The sequence below is a fragment of the Mustela erminea genome, chromosome 4 (assembly GCF_009829155.1).
Source record: "Mustela erminea isolate mMusErm1 chromosome 4, mMusErm1.Pri, whole genome shotgun sequence".
In the NCBI taxonomy this organism is placed as follows: domain Eukaryota; kingdom Metazoa; phylum Chordata; class Mammalia; order Carnivora; family Mustelidae; genus Mustela; species Mustela erminea.
In genome coordinates, this window is record NC_045617.1 from 107,927,138 (window position 1) to 107,939,671 (window position 12,534).

The 12,534-nt window shown below is 42.0% G+C and overlaps 1 pseudogene; it reads left to right on the forward strand.

Annotated features, from left to right (window-relative positions):
* Positions 1–9,019: 9,019 nt before the first annotated feature.
* LOC116589371 overlaps positions 9,020–12,534 on the forward strand; it is a 111,256-nt pseudogene continuing 107,741 nt past the window's right edge.

Genomic DNA, 12,534 nt, shown 5'->3' on the forward strand with positions numbered 1-12,534 from the left:
CTCGACCATTCTCTTACACCATACACAAAGGTAAACTCAAAATGGATAAAAGACCTCAACATGAGACAGGAATCTATCAGAATCCTAGAGGAGAACAAAGGCAGTAATCTCTTCGATATTAGTCACAGCAACTTCTTTCAAGATATGTCTCCAAAGGCAAAGGAAACAAAAGCGAAAATAATCTTTTGGGACTTCATCAAAATCAAAAGCTTCTGCACAGCAAAGGAAACAGTCAAAAAAACAAAGAGGCAACCTGCGGAATGGGAGAAGATATTTGCAAATGACAGTACAGACAAAAAGGTTGATATCCAGGATCTATAATGAACTCCTCAAACTCAACACACACAAAACAGACAAACATATCAAAAAATGGGCAGAAGATATGAACAGAGACTTATCCAATGAAGACATACAAATGGCTATCAGACACATGAAAAAATGTTCATCATCACTAGCCATCAGGGAGATTCAAATTAAAACCACATTGAGATATCACCTTACACCAGTTAGAATGGCCAAAATTAACAAGACAGAAAACAACATGTATTGGAGGGGATGTGTAGAAAGGGGAACCCTCTTCCACTGTTGGTGGGAATGCAAGTTGGTACAGCGTCTTTGGAGAACAGTGTGGAGATTCCTTAAGAAATTAAAAATAGAACTCACCTATGACCCTGCAATTGCACTCCTGGGTATTTACCCCAAAGATACAGATGTAGTGAAAAGAAGGGCCATCTGTACCCCAATGTTTATAGCAGCAATGGCCACGGTCACCAAACTGTGGAAGGAACAAGATGCCCTTCAGCGGACGAATGGATAAGGAAGATGTGGTCCATATACACTATGGAGTATTATGCCTCCATCAGAAAGGATGAATACCCAACTTTTGTAGCAACATGGATGGGACTGGAAGAGATTATGGTGAGTGAAATCAGTCAAGCAGAGAGAGTCAATTATCATATGGTTTCACTTATTTGTGGAGTATAATAAATAGCATGGAGGACATGGGGAGTTAGAGAGGAGAAGGGAGTTGGGGAAAATTGGAAGGGGAGGTGAACCATGAGAGACTATGGACTCTGAAAAACAATCTGAGGGGTTTGAATTGCGGGTGGGTGGTAGGTTGGGGTACCAGGTGGTGGGTATTATAGAGGGCACGGATTGCATGGAGCACTGGGTGTGGTGAAAAAATAATGAATACTGTTATGCCGAAAATAAATAAAAAATAAATTAAACAAACAAACAAACAAACAAAAACAAAAGAAGTTCGTTACTCAGGCAACCTTCACCCAAATATTTGTGCCCAGTAGGAATGTAGGAGTAGGATGCTGAAATTTAGACAGTTTGGATGTCTGGAGATGAGACATGCATGCAAGCATATAGTTGGGAGGATATCCTGTAAACTTTATTTATGAAACCAGTGTCTAGACCATTGACATTATTTGTCAATATGATGTATTTTTAAATAAAAATATTACATTAAATTATTAAATTACATATTTGACTCCTGAGTTTTCCATACCTTCTCACATTTAATGCCCAAGCTCTGAATGTGAAAGATGAGTTGCCAGCTATTAGTTATGGGCACAGTTAAATCAAGATACATGTCTTATATTTTGCTACTAATTTTAATAAAACTGTCTCTATTAGAAAAGCATTTTGAACTCCAACTAACTATTTTTAAGAATTTTATTTTGGAAGAGGTGGAAAGGAGAGATTGATGTTTACACACATACAGACAGACAGAAACACACATACACAAAAACACACAAGCACACACACACACACACACACACACACACACACACACACATTCTTCCAGGTTTTTCCCTGAGAAATCAAGGGTAGCTTCACTTCACTTCATTTATTTCATTTCATTTCATTTCATTTCATTTCAGAGATTTCCACAATCATCTGAAGAATGCATGGTGTTTTGTTAAACACATGGAAGTCTCTTATGACCAGCCCTAAGGTGCATTATATTTTGGGGAAGAAAGTAAGTTAATAACTGGGGCCACATAGAAAATACAGTAACAAAATTGCACATCAGTCCACTGGGAAGAAAACAGTGACAATTTCTGGGGACCCCCAAGGAAGGTTGAATCAATTGAGGCAGTTGACAGTGTCTCCAATGTGCCTCTCCAGTCAGCTGGTAAACCTCACAGCTCCTGTTTCAGACAAAATGACTGAGTCCAGTCTTTGTTTATGGAATGACTACCTGAAAGCTTTCACTTCACTCTGTCCTGTTTGTCCCCAGAACCTGTATTGTGGCACTTTTCCTCTTTATAGAATGTTGGAGGGATGATGATGGGAATAAGAGTGAGGAATACAGCTAAAGGTGTTGACAAGTATTTCACATGGAATATACAGGATCTAAGTCCACTCCTGCTGTTTCCAATAATTAAAGGAAACAGTAATCAATTAGTATCAAATTTATCTATTTGGAGATAGAAGACCCAACAGCCAGTTACATTTAAGGATTTAACATTGGTTTGGGAAAGTTGCAATAGGGTGTTTTCCTTAATGGATAAGATTCCAGGGATGATTGTAAAAGACGAATATCATTCATTAATCCCTCCTCACTTCTGTATCTCCACAAGGTGTTCTCTTGCCAGGTACCAGCACTGTTGTTGTTCTACTCCTGCTAAATCTATATGTCTCATTCCAGTAGCCAGTTTTACCTATTTTCAATTAGCACTTGCTGGAAACCAGCTCTTTCATCTGAAAACATGAGTGTATAATGAAAAGTGGAACTGTTACAAAATGTACAGATATCTATTTGTCTCTTATGTTGTGGGCCAATGTAGGGGGAACTTGGCAATCACTGCATATAAATAAGTGTTCATTTTCCTTACGATCTATTATCCTTTCAACCCATCCAGAGAATGCAGTTTGCTGAAACAAAATTGTTTGCCATCATTAGCTGCCTTACAAAGGTGTGTGGACTGGAGGAGGGTAAAGGAGATAGAGTTATAAATTATTTGAATGGATTTTTGAGGAGCATATTTCAATGCTAAATTATACCAATTGCTTGTGGATATTAGGGTATGTGGAAAGTCTATCAAAAAATTAATTACCAACCATCACTGAGAGGCTTTTGTGGACCAAAAAAAAAAGGTGCATCATTACCACATGGAAAATTTTCCAGAAAGATGAAAACATAACACAAATTAGTTCCAAGAGCCATAATCATATGGCCAAAATCAGCTGATCCTAATGTGAAAAAGCACCAACTTTTTGTGGTCCCAACAAATACTTTGGACAGTGGTCAAAGTTCTAGTATAGTCAGTATGTCAGGAGTGAGCAGGGGCCATAATCTGCACCACCCCGTTATGCAACAAATGGACCAACTTTTGTCAGGAATCACAAATCTGGCACACAGTTCTGGCCTCTGCATCAGAACATGGATTTACTTTGTGCCTAGCCTAGAATAGTCATTCAGTGCCTTATCTGGTACCATTATGAATATAGACAGTAGTACTGAAAATATGGATGTTGAAATATCTTAATCAGAGCTTGACTTTGTTTGGTCTCTTCAGATGAAGGGCCCCTACTGTGTACATCTTATGTGAATGATCCCTAGATTCTGATTAGTAGCCGTGATTTATTTCTACTACAAACACTCCTCGGGAGTGGTGTCTTTAATCTACCAGTCTGTGGTTTTGCAAGAGGAGACAAAGCAAGAACCCACCCTCTTGAACAATAGCTCAAGAGTCAGTGAAAATATAACAAGTTTAATCAAGGGAAGTATTGGCCAGATAAATGACAACAGCCTTGGGTTCTTCTCACTAAACAGAGAGACCATGTCATTTTCAGTTCTGCATAGCTGATGCTGTGGAACAGCTGCCACAGCCCAGTGGGTGCCATCAGGTTTCACCTTGGCCAAATTATCAGTGAACCTGGCCAGATATTTAGGGAAGATCTATAAACTGAGGACCCCATTGAGTCTGTAGTTTTGCTTCAGTCAATGGAGTAGAAAATGGAGTTTTTCCTAACGAGATAGTTGCCCCTTTTTCATATGAAATTAAAGAGATGCTGGGGCCAAGACAGCTGTGTTCTTGAATGTAACTTTTCCATTTGATTAGCTAGGTTTCTGGGCCCTATCTTCTTTGTTAATCATTGAGTTTGAGTTGATCTACACCTTAATAGCAATATTTGATTTGGGAGTCATAAAACCTTCATAGTTCATGTTCTCTGTTTATACAAATAGTTTATTTATTTATCATGCATTTGTTATGCATTTATTATATTATTTGGAAATAAATTGCATAATGTAGTGAGGCAGATTGTACTTGCCATAGATGGCCACGGCAATAACTTTCATGCTACATGTCCTTGATACAATGTGACTTTGAGATTCTTTCCATTGAGGGGTGGAATTTATGTTTTCTCTCTTTCAAATTGGGCAGGATTTTATTTCAAAAGTATGACGGAAGGAACACAACATGAGGTCTAGTCATATAATGTAACTCAACTTCTGCCCTTCTTGTTGGATTCTTTGACTCTTATAGCCTTCACAGGCACTGTTAACAATTTAGCTGCCCTGAGGCCACCGAACTGTGAAGAATCCTGAACTATTCCATAGGGATTACATGGACAAGCTCTGGGACCACATGGATGGAAAAAGAGAAACAGATACAGAAAGAGCCCTGTAGCCCTCAGCTATTTCATCGTTCCACTGTTCAGCTCTAGTCACATCTGAATGCAACCACTTGAGAGACTCTAGGCCAGAATCACCCAGCTAGTATTTTCCCAAATTCCTGTCCCATAGAAACTATGAGAAAACAAGATTGTTGTTGTTTTAAGTCAAAGTTTAAGACTAAATTTTGAAGTGTTTTTTTTTTTTTTCCAGAGAAATGTATAACTGGAACATCCAGTTTGCAGGCTATGATGCTAGTACCATAAGGTGGTCAAAAATTTTGCTGTTTCTTTATCCCCCTATAAAATTTGTCTCTTAGGGCCAATAGAAACACAGCTTATGCAAAGATCTGGCAAATTTCCAAAGGGAATGAAATAGCTGGCCATCATTACATCATTTCAAAAGACTTTTCCTGTGGAATTTTAGTGCATCTGGTCCTTGTTGCTTCAATTGGTCTCTGATATATTTAAAAACACATTTATTTATTCATTTATTAATTTGAAGTTTATTCTTTTATTTTCTCATTTCTTGGCCTGCTAAGACATAATCCATTCTGTTCTCATTCTGTTTAAAGGCAAATTTCCCTTTCACTCACTATACCTACTTCCAGCTAAGTTATACTATTGCATCTGTCACTGTTTAGAATACACACACATACATACACACAAATGTTTTGCTCAGTTTGTTATAATACCTATGTCTTAATCCATATACTGATCTATACTACTCAGTATATAGAATCTAGGATTTTCTGACTCCAAAATAAAGTTATAGATATGTTATTCCTTATCTTGAAAGATGGATAATTTTTTTTTTCTAAATTTCACCATTGCATAGTATTATAGAAGTAGGTAGTAAAGGCAGTCATACCCAGAACAAAACAGATGCCTTCTGAAAAACCTGCCCACTTCTCAATGGCCCAGATTGGTCACACGACCATATACTAACCAACCACTACAGTACATCTGGGATGTAGTATTTGATACAACCCAGTTAAGGCTCACTTCTGTATTTGGAAGCAGGATGATCACTAAGAATTTTGAGCTTCTGGTTAGGAGGGAAGAGAAAATACACTAGTTGGTATTCTGAACACCAAACCATATAGAATGACTTCTTTAATTTCTGCTAAAAAGTATCAGACAGCTATCATAGGGCCCATTGTATATATTACCTAGCTAACTGCTGTTGAAATGGAATGGTGTAAAATTTAAAATTTAAATCTAAAATGTAAAATTTAAAATTTAAAATGTAAAATTTAAAGAAATACCATAAATCCAAGAATCTGTTTAGTAAGATTCCACCAATAAATTTGTTGCCATGCCACAGGATCTAGACATTCCAGAACACTCACCATTGCATTGCTTACCTATGGCTTTCTAGGCTCCTATTCATTCCAAAATTATGGTTCTGAGAAGAGGTGTATTGTCCCCATAAGGGTTGAAGCCAGGCCCCATATCCAACTTCTTCTGGATTTATTTGAAATATTCAGATGCTGCTTGTAAAAGAAGAATAACAAAAACAACAATGAAAAAACAAATGTCCATGTTATGTCTTTTCCTTTTCTGTGCAAAGCTAGTCATACACTTTCACTTTCCAACATAGATAAATTACAGTTCAGGGTTTCTCAAATACATCCATTGCATTAGAGGTCAAATTCAATTGTGTTTTAGACCTTCAAGACGATAGCTAAATTTTATCTATTGCTTTGGTAATAAATTACCACAAATTTAATGGTTTTATTTTTTTTTTTAATTTAGTGGTTTTAAGCAACTAAAATTTATAATCTTCCAGTTCTATACATCAAATGTATGGCATGGGTCTCACTGAGCTGAAATCAAGGTGTTAGCAGGCCTGCACTCCTTTCTGGAGGTTCTAGGGAGAATCCTTGAAAGCCAGGAACTGGCTTTTTTATGTGGTGCCACATTTTTGTCTGGCAGACTACATCTGGAGTTTCTCCCATTTTGATTTTGAGCCATTTAACAATACAGGATGATCTCCCTATGTCAAGGATCTTAACCCTAATTACACCTCCAAAGTTCCTCTTGCCATATATGGTTATATAGTCAAATGATCTGTGGACATTGAGTTTTTGGGGGAGGGAATGGTTTGAAGGGAGTACCTAGTTTATTTCTGAGGCAGGTTCTGGGATGAAGGTGTGGGTGTCAGGGTCTGAGCTAGCATTCCTTCTTGCAGGGTGGAAGGCATTGACCCATATGCATGCTGCTGTGCCGTTGCTCACAGAACCACGATGCCCAGGACCTGGTGCAAGGGGTGCGTCGCCTTGTATTATTTGTATGTTGCCATGCAATTGAAGGTGGGTATCAGGTCATCTGGAGGTCATAGACCCACTTCTGCTTGCGGGTCAGTAGCCTGACCAGGACTGGCCCCTCACCTTCTTCTTTGTACTGGTCCTGGATGCTGATAACGTAGCAGGGCCTGTGCACCCTTGAAAAATCTCCTCATTTACCAGGTGAGTGCTGCCCCAGATGTGTAGTAAGAGAGGTTGAGGTAGACCGAGGGCAGGGAAAAAGATGGGGGAGCCGGCTGCCGGCTGACCCAGATGGGCTTCGAGTTGCCCTGTGGGGATTGAGGACTTTCGACAGGGGCCCTTGTCACTAACTTTGCTCCGGGCTCTGAGTTGCCGATTGGCCTGGCCTCAACAGCCCCCCCAACCCTTGGTATTGACAGCTACCAGAGTGGCTTTGATGATGGCAGTACCAGCGTTGGGGTGAGCCAGGGACTTCCTCGTATCACTGAGGCCCTCCTATTGCTGACAGCCAGGTCTGCTGTGGGGAGGGTGAAAAGCACATTGAGGTCCACCATGCAGCTGTTCCCATCGGAGTTTACATTTCCAGGGTATGGCGGTTAGGGACGCGCCCTTCCGCTCCTGCCGTCGGAGATGCGAGGGGAGAAGGGGTCAACGCAGCGCATACTCCACGCGCTCAAAGGAAGCGAGAGGGATTCCCTCTCTGCTTGGCCGGGAGGGAGCGTTTCTCTCCGAAGCAAGGGAGTGGTCACCATGGGTGGGTCCCTGGTCTGGCGTCGGTGTTAGCATGATAGCCGCCTGCTGTCTCAGCCTGGTCAGCCCCCGAGGGTGAAAAAGTGCAAGGGCAGAAGCTGCTGGCGACCTAAAGCAGCGCCAGAGTTTTTTCCTCCAAACTATTAATGTCTAACCCAGGGTCTCCATGCCGGCTACAGGCCGCTCTCCAGGCTGGGCGTGGCCACCATTTCAGCAGGCCAGGGAAGTTGCCAGGCTGGTCCTTCCACACTGCAAGCTGAAACAGGGTAGGCGCTTTCTCCATGGATGGGACACTGGGGCGGGATATGCTGTGTCCTTTGCTGGGTGCTCTCCTGGGTTTGAGGGCTACCTGAGGATGTACCTTCCTGACACCAAGCACAGGGGAGGCTGCCCTGTGTACCGGGGATGATTCTGAGGGCTCCTGGGCTTACCTCCTAGGGGACCTGGCTGCTTTCTCAGCCCTGTGAGGGGCCTTGGCTGTAGTGGGTCATTCAGGGCATCCCGGGACACTCCTGGCTTCTCTTCCTGGAGATTCCCAGGGAGCCCACTTTTTCCTTGCTCTCAGCCTGCTGAGGTCCTGCTAGGTCCTGGGGGAGGGAGGGTCACTACGTGCTCTGCAAGAATCCCACGTTCTGCAAGGGGACCAGGACTTCCAGGAGGAGCACAGGTGGAGTGCAACCGGGGAACAGCACCTTGCTCGGTAGGTCCATGGGGTGCCACACCAGCTAGGCATACATGGAGGTCAGCATGCAGTCGGTGTAGGCTGAGGTAGGTGCAGCTGGCCCATGACTGCCTTCGAGAAGAATTTGTCAGGCTTGGCTAGCAGCGGCCATTGGCTCAGGGATAGGGGCGTGATGCTCAGCCAGTCCAGGAGGCTATGGGTGAGCTCCAAGTAGTACTTACAGGGCACCAGCTGTGAGGCACACTGGCACTGAGGAGTAGAGCACGGAGGTTGGGTGAGATAAGTCTGCAAAGCCTGCCTTCCCTAAACCCCTCACCTATGGCCACCTCACCATACTAGTCCAGCTTTTGTTGTAGGAGACTTTTGAGGCTACAGAGGCTGTCAAGGCTCAGGTGGATCACCAGGATGGCTCCTACCTGGTCCAGGTGCCTCTTCAAGTTCTAGAAATTCATTGGGATTAGAGCTGCCATTGAGCAGCACTGTGAAGCCATTGAAGGTGAAGAAGGTGGCATCACCAAGGCCTTAGGGGAAGTGCAGCATGGCCCTCTGAGTCTAAGAAAGCCCACTGAGACTGGTGGCTCCAGCAACTCTGCCACTTGTCTTAAGATTACTCCCAGGCCCTGAGAGGCTGGCAGCTACATGTTTTTTGCCCAGGGGGTGGAGTATCAGTCTGGTGTGGACTTAGATGGTTAGCCACCACTTTTTGCAGCAGCGGTGGCAAGGAGTGGGGTGTGGGGACCATTTTGTTTTTCTCATAGAAGAGGTTTTATTGAAGATTTTCCCCTCACTCCCACCCCACCTCTCTACCTCAGAGCCCTTCTCTCCCCACCTATTTTCATGAGTCTCTGGATTACTCGATAGTGCTTTTTAGGGTCACCGTTGGGGCCACTTGAAGGATCAAGCTGGGCTCCAGTGAAAAGGAGCCGATCCTGCTGTTATGGAAAGTTATGGATCTGGCCAACAACAAGTACACAAAGTAATTAGTATAGAGTACTAGTTAGACTGGGTCAGTTGGAACTGATGTAAAATTGTAAAGAAACTAAGATCCATCCCAAAAACCTATCTTCCCAGCAGCAGGTAGACCCAGTTTAACCAGTCAGTGAGTGATGAACAGAACATTGGGGTAGGAACCTCCTTCTGTGTCTGTATTGGTAGGCAACCTCAAGTCAGGCAAATCCTACATCTAAAGGCTTCCAGGAAGAATGTATTATTGCCCGAGTACTACTACTTTTTTTTTTCCCCCTGTCTTTGAAGAAAATTCAAGTATTGCTCTGGTTCATCTGATACTGATAAACTGGATATTGCAGCAATGACACAGTGTTTAAATTTTGAGAATAGCTCAGTATCCCAGTATGGACCCTCTCTCAAGTTAGATGTGGGGAATATAATTTTAGGAATGATTTCAGAGCCCTATAATCACAGGTTTTGCAGATCCAGAGATAGTAAGTTCCAAATTTGAAAGCGGTACTTGCAGCAAGATGGAACTTATTGATGATAACACTATAGTCAAGACTCAAGGTTTACTATGGCAGGCCAGAACAAGATGTTGCAGGATTCTTCAAATGACCTGATATTGCTGTGGGAAGTATAGCACTTTGTCTGAATGCCCAAGGTGGAAGGAATGGAGAGGCCACAGTTGGGTTTGTAAGTGAGGAGCACAAAGACCTAGTACTGCAGCAGCTCAAACATCACATGGAGACCCAGTACACTGAAGTTCACAAAGCAGTTTTCTTAAACTTGCTGGTGGTACATCCAAAGAAGTAACCCAGTTCTTCTCCAAGGAAAAGCAAGTTCTTACCTGCATGTGAGTGCTCACAACTGGTAAAGTGGTGGCCTTTCATCACTGAGGGGAAGGAAGCAATCTTCTTTGTTACTTCCCTGGACAGCAGCCCAACAGGAAATGCTTTTTGTCTTCTTTGTGAGGAATATACACAGAACACATTGAGGAAGCATAAGGACTTGTTGGGTGAAAGATCCATTGAACTCTTCAAGAGCATAGCAGCTGAAGTTCAGCAGGTGATGAATCAAGTCTCAGTCTCTCTCATTTCTCTTCTAACCATTATTTTGCCTTAGCAGTTTGTACTGCTATAAATGTTAAAGATTATAAACATCTTTGAGATCTCCTGGACTGTCTTGGGGGAGTTTTCTATAGACACTCAACTTCCAGGGTTCATATGGTGTAGAATCATCAGGGCTACCCATAAGGAGATGCCTTAATCCAGATGAAGTCTACAGACAAAGCATTTATAGCTGCACATAAGTGCCCTAAAAACAAAACAAAACCCAAAACAAAACAAAACAAAAACCTGAAGGCAGACATATCAAAGTCTTTAATCTTCAGATGAGATAGTGAACTTTGTATTCATGGGATGGGGCCCCCCCTTTTTTTTTTACATTTACCAGCTTATTATATAATAAAACTAATGATAAAAGATACAGATAAACATCCAGGTGAAAAGATACATAAAGTGAGGTCCCAAACATAGGAACTTCTGTCCCTATGGAGTTGAGTATGCCACCCTTCTGGCATGTCAATGTGCTCAACAACCCATAAACTCTCTGAACCTCATTCTAATTGAATTTTTTTTTTTTAATGGAGGCTTCATCACACAGGCATGATTGATAATTAACTCCATTTACTGTCCCTCAGCTCTCTAGGGGGTGTGAGAGGGCTGAAAGTCTCAAGATTTTAGTCATGGTTTGGTCTTTCTGTGACTAGAAAGTTCCTGATCCCATTTAAGAACCCACCAAGAGTCAGCTCATTAGAACAAAGACACTTTAGGATCTTCCAAAGGATTTAGAAATCCAGTGTTGGATGTTGCTATTACTCAGGAAATTTCAAAGGACTTAAGAGCTCTGTGTCAGCAACTATGATCAAAGATGAAATGTTAGGAAAAAGATTCTCCTAACACCTCTATTTTTTTTTAAGATTTTATTTATTTATTTGACAGAGAGAGAGATCACAAGTAGGCAGAGAGACAGTCAGAGAGAAGGGGAAGCACACTCCTTGCTGAGCAGAGTCCGATGTGGGGCTTGATCCCAGGACCCTGAGACCATGACCTGAGCTGAAGGCAGAGACTTAACCCATTGAGCCACCCAGGTGCCCCCTCCTAACACCTCCATTAAAGAGGTTTTGGGAGCTCTGCATCAGGAATCAGGAGCAGATACACACACACACACACGCGCGCGCACACACACACACACACAATTTCACACCAGGTAATCTGTTTCTTTTTTTCCTAAGACACCTTACCTTTACTACCTCCCCAACTATACAATTGATCTGTTTGATTTGAAATCATAGGCAACTGAGATTTTCTTAGATGAAACCACAGTCCTGATGTCAAGAGGCAGTGATAGGATGTCTGCATTAGTTTTCAACTGTTGCTAATGAATTTAAGCCAATTTAGTGATTTATTTAATCTTCCTTAGCACAGAAGCTAGCTAGGTGCTTAGCCCCAAAGTAAAAAAGTAAACCATAAACAAGATGTGGATGGTGACACTTCTGTTCAACTCAGAAAGCACATAACTCTGGATCCTAGTAGAAAGAGTTAGCATGGTTTGGCCAGGAGATCACATTTATGATTTCAGGTATGGAAGATGGCATGGTGACCCCAGGTGCATATGAAAAGCTCAAGACGCTAGAGGCTTGATAGCTCTGGTGCAAACAAGTACAGACAGTATAACCTTCACACAGAGAATCTGCCAGCTTCAGAAAGCACATTCATTTGCTTAAGAGGAAAGTAAGAATACTGCAACCCTGAATATGGCAACTAGTTACTGCATGGAGAAAGATGTTGGTGGGACACAAACAACAATAGAGAAAGATGGCTTGGTGACAGTAACCTTGGCTGGAATCATAGTTGAGAGTTTTATTAGCCATTGCATTCTTTAATGGGATCATCATTGCAACTGAGTGAAAAATGTTGGAAAGATATCTTGAAGAGTTAAAGAATTGTGTCACTCTGCCCACATGTTTGAAAAAGAGGGTTTCCCATCTTTTTCATCCCTGAACTTGTGGGGAAAATGATCCATGGAAACGCTTGGCCATGCCACTCAAAGTCCATGATTATCCCTCCACTTGCTAATAGTAACCAAGGGAAAGATAATTCACAAGACTTGCTCCTCTAAACATTTTGTCTTCTGATTTTTTTAAATACGTATTTTGTAAAAGGGGATTTAAAAGACAAAATGCATAGA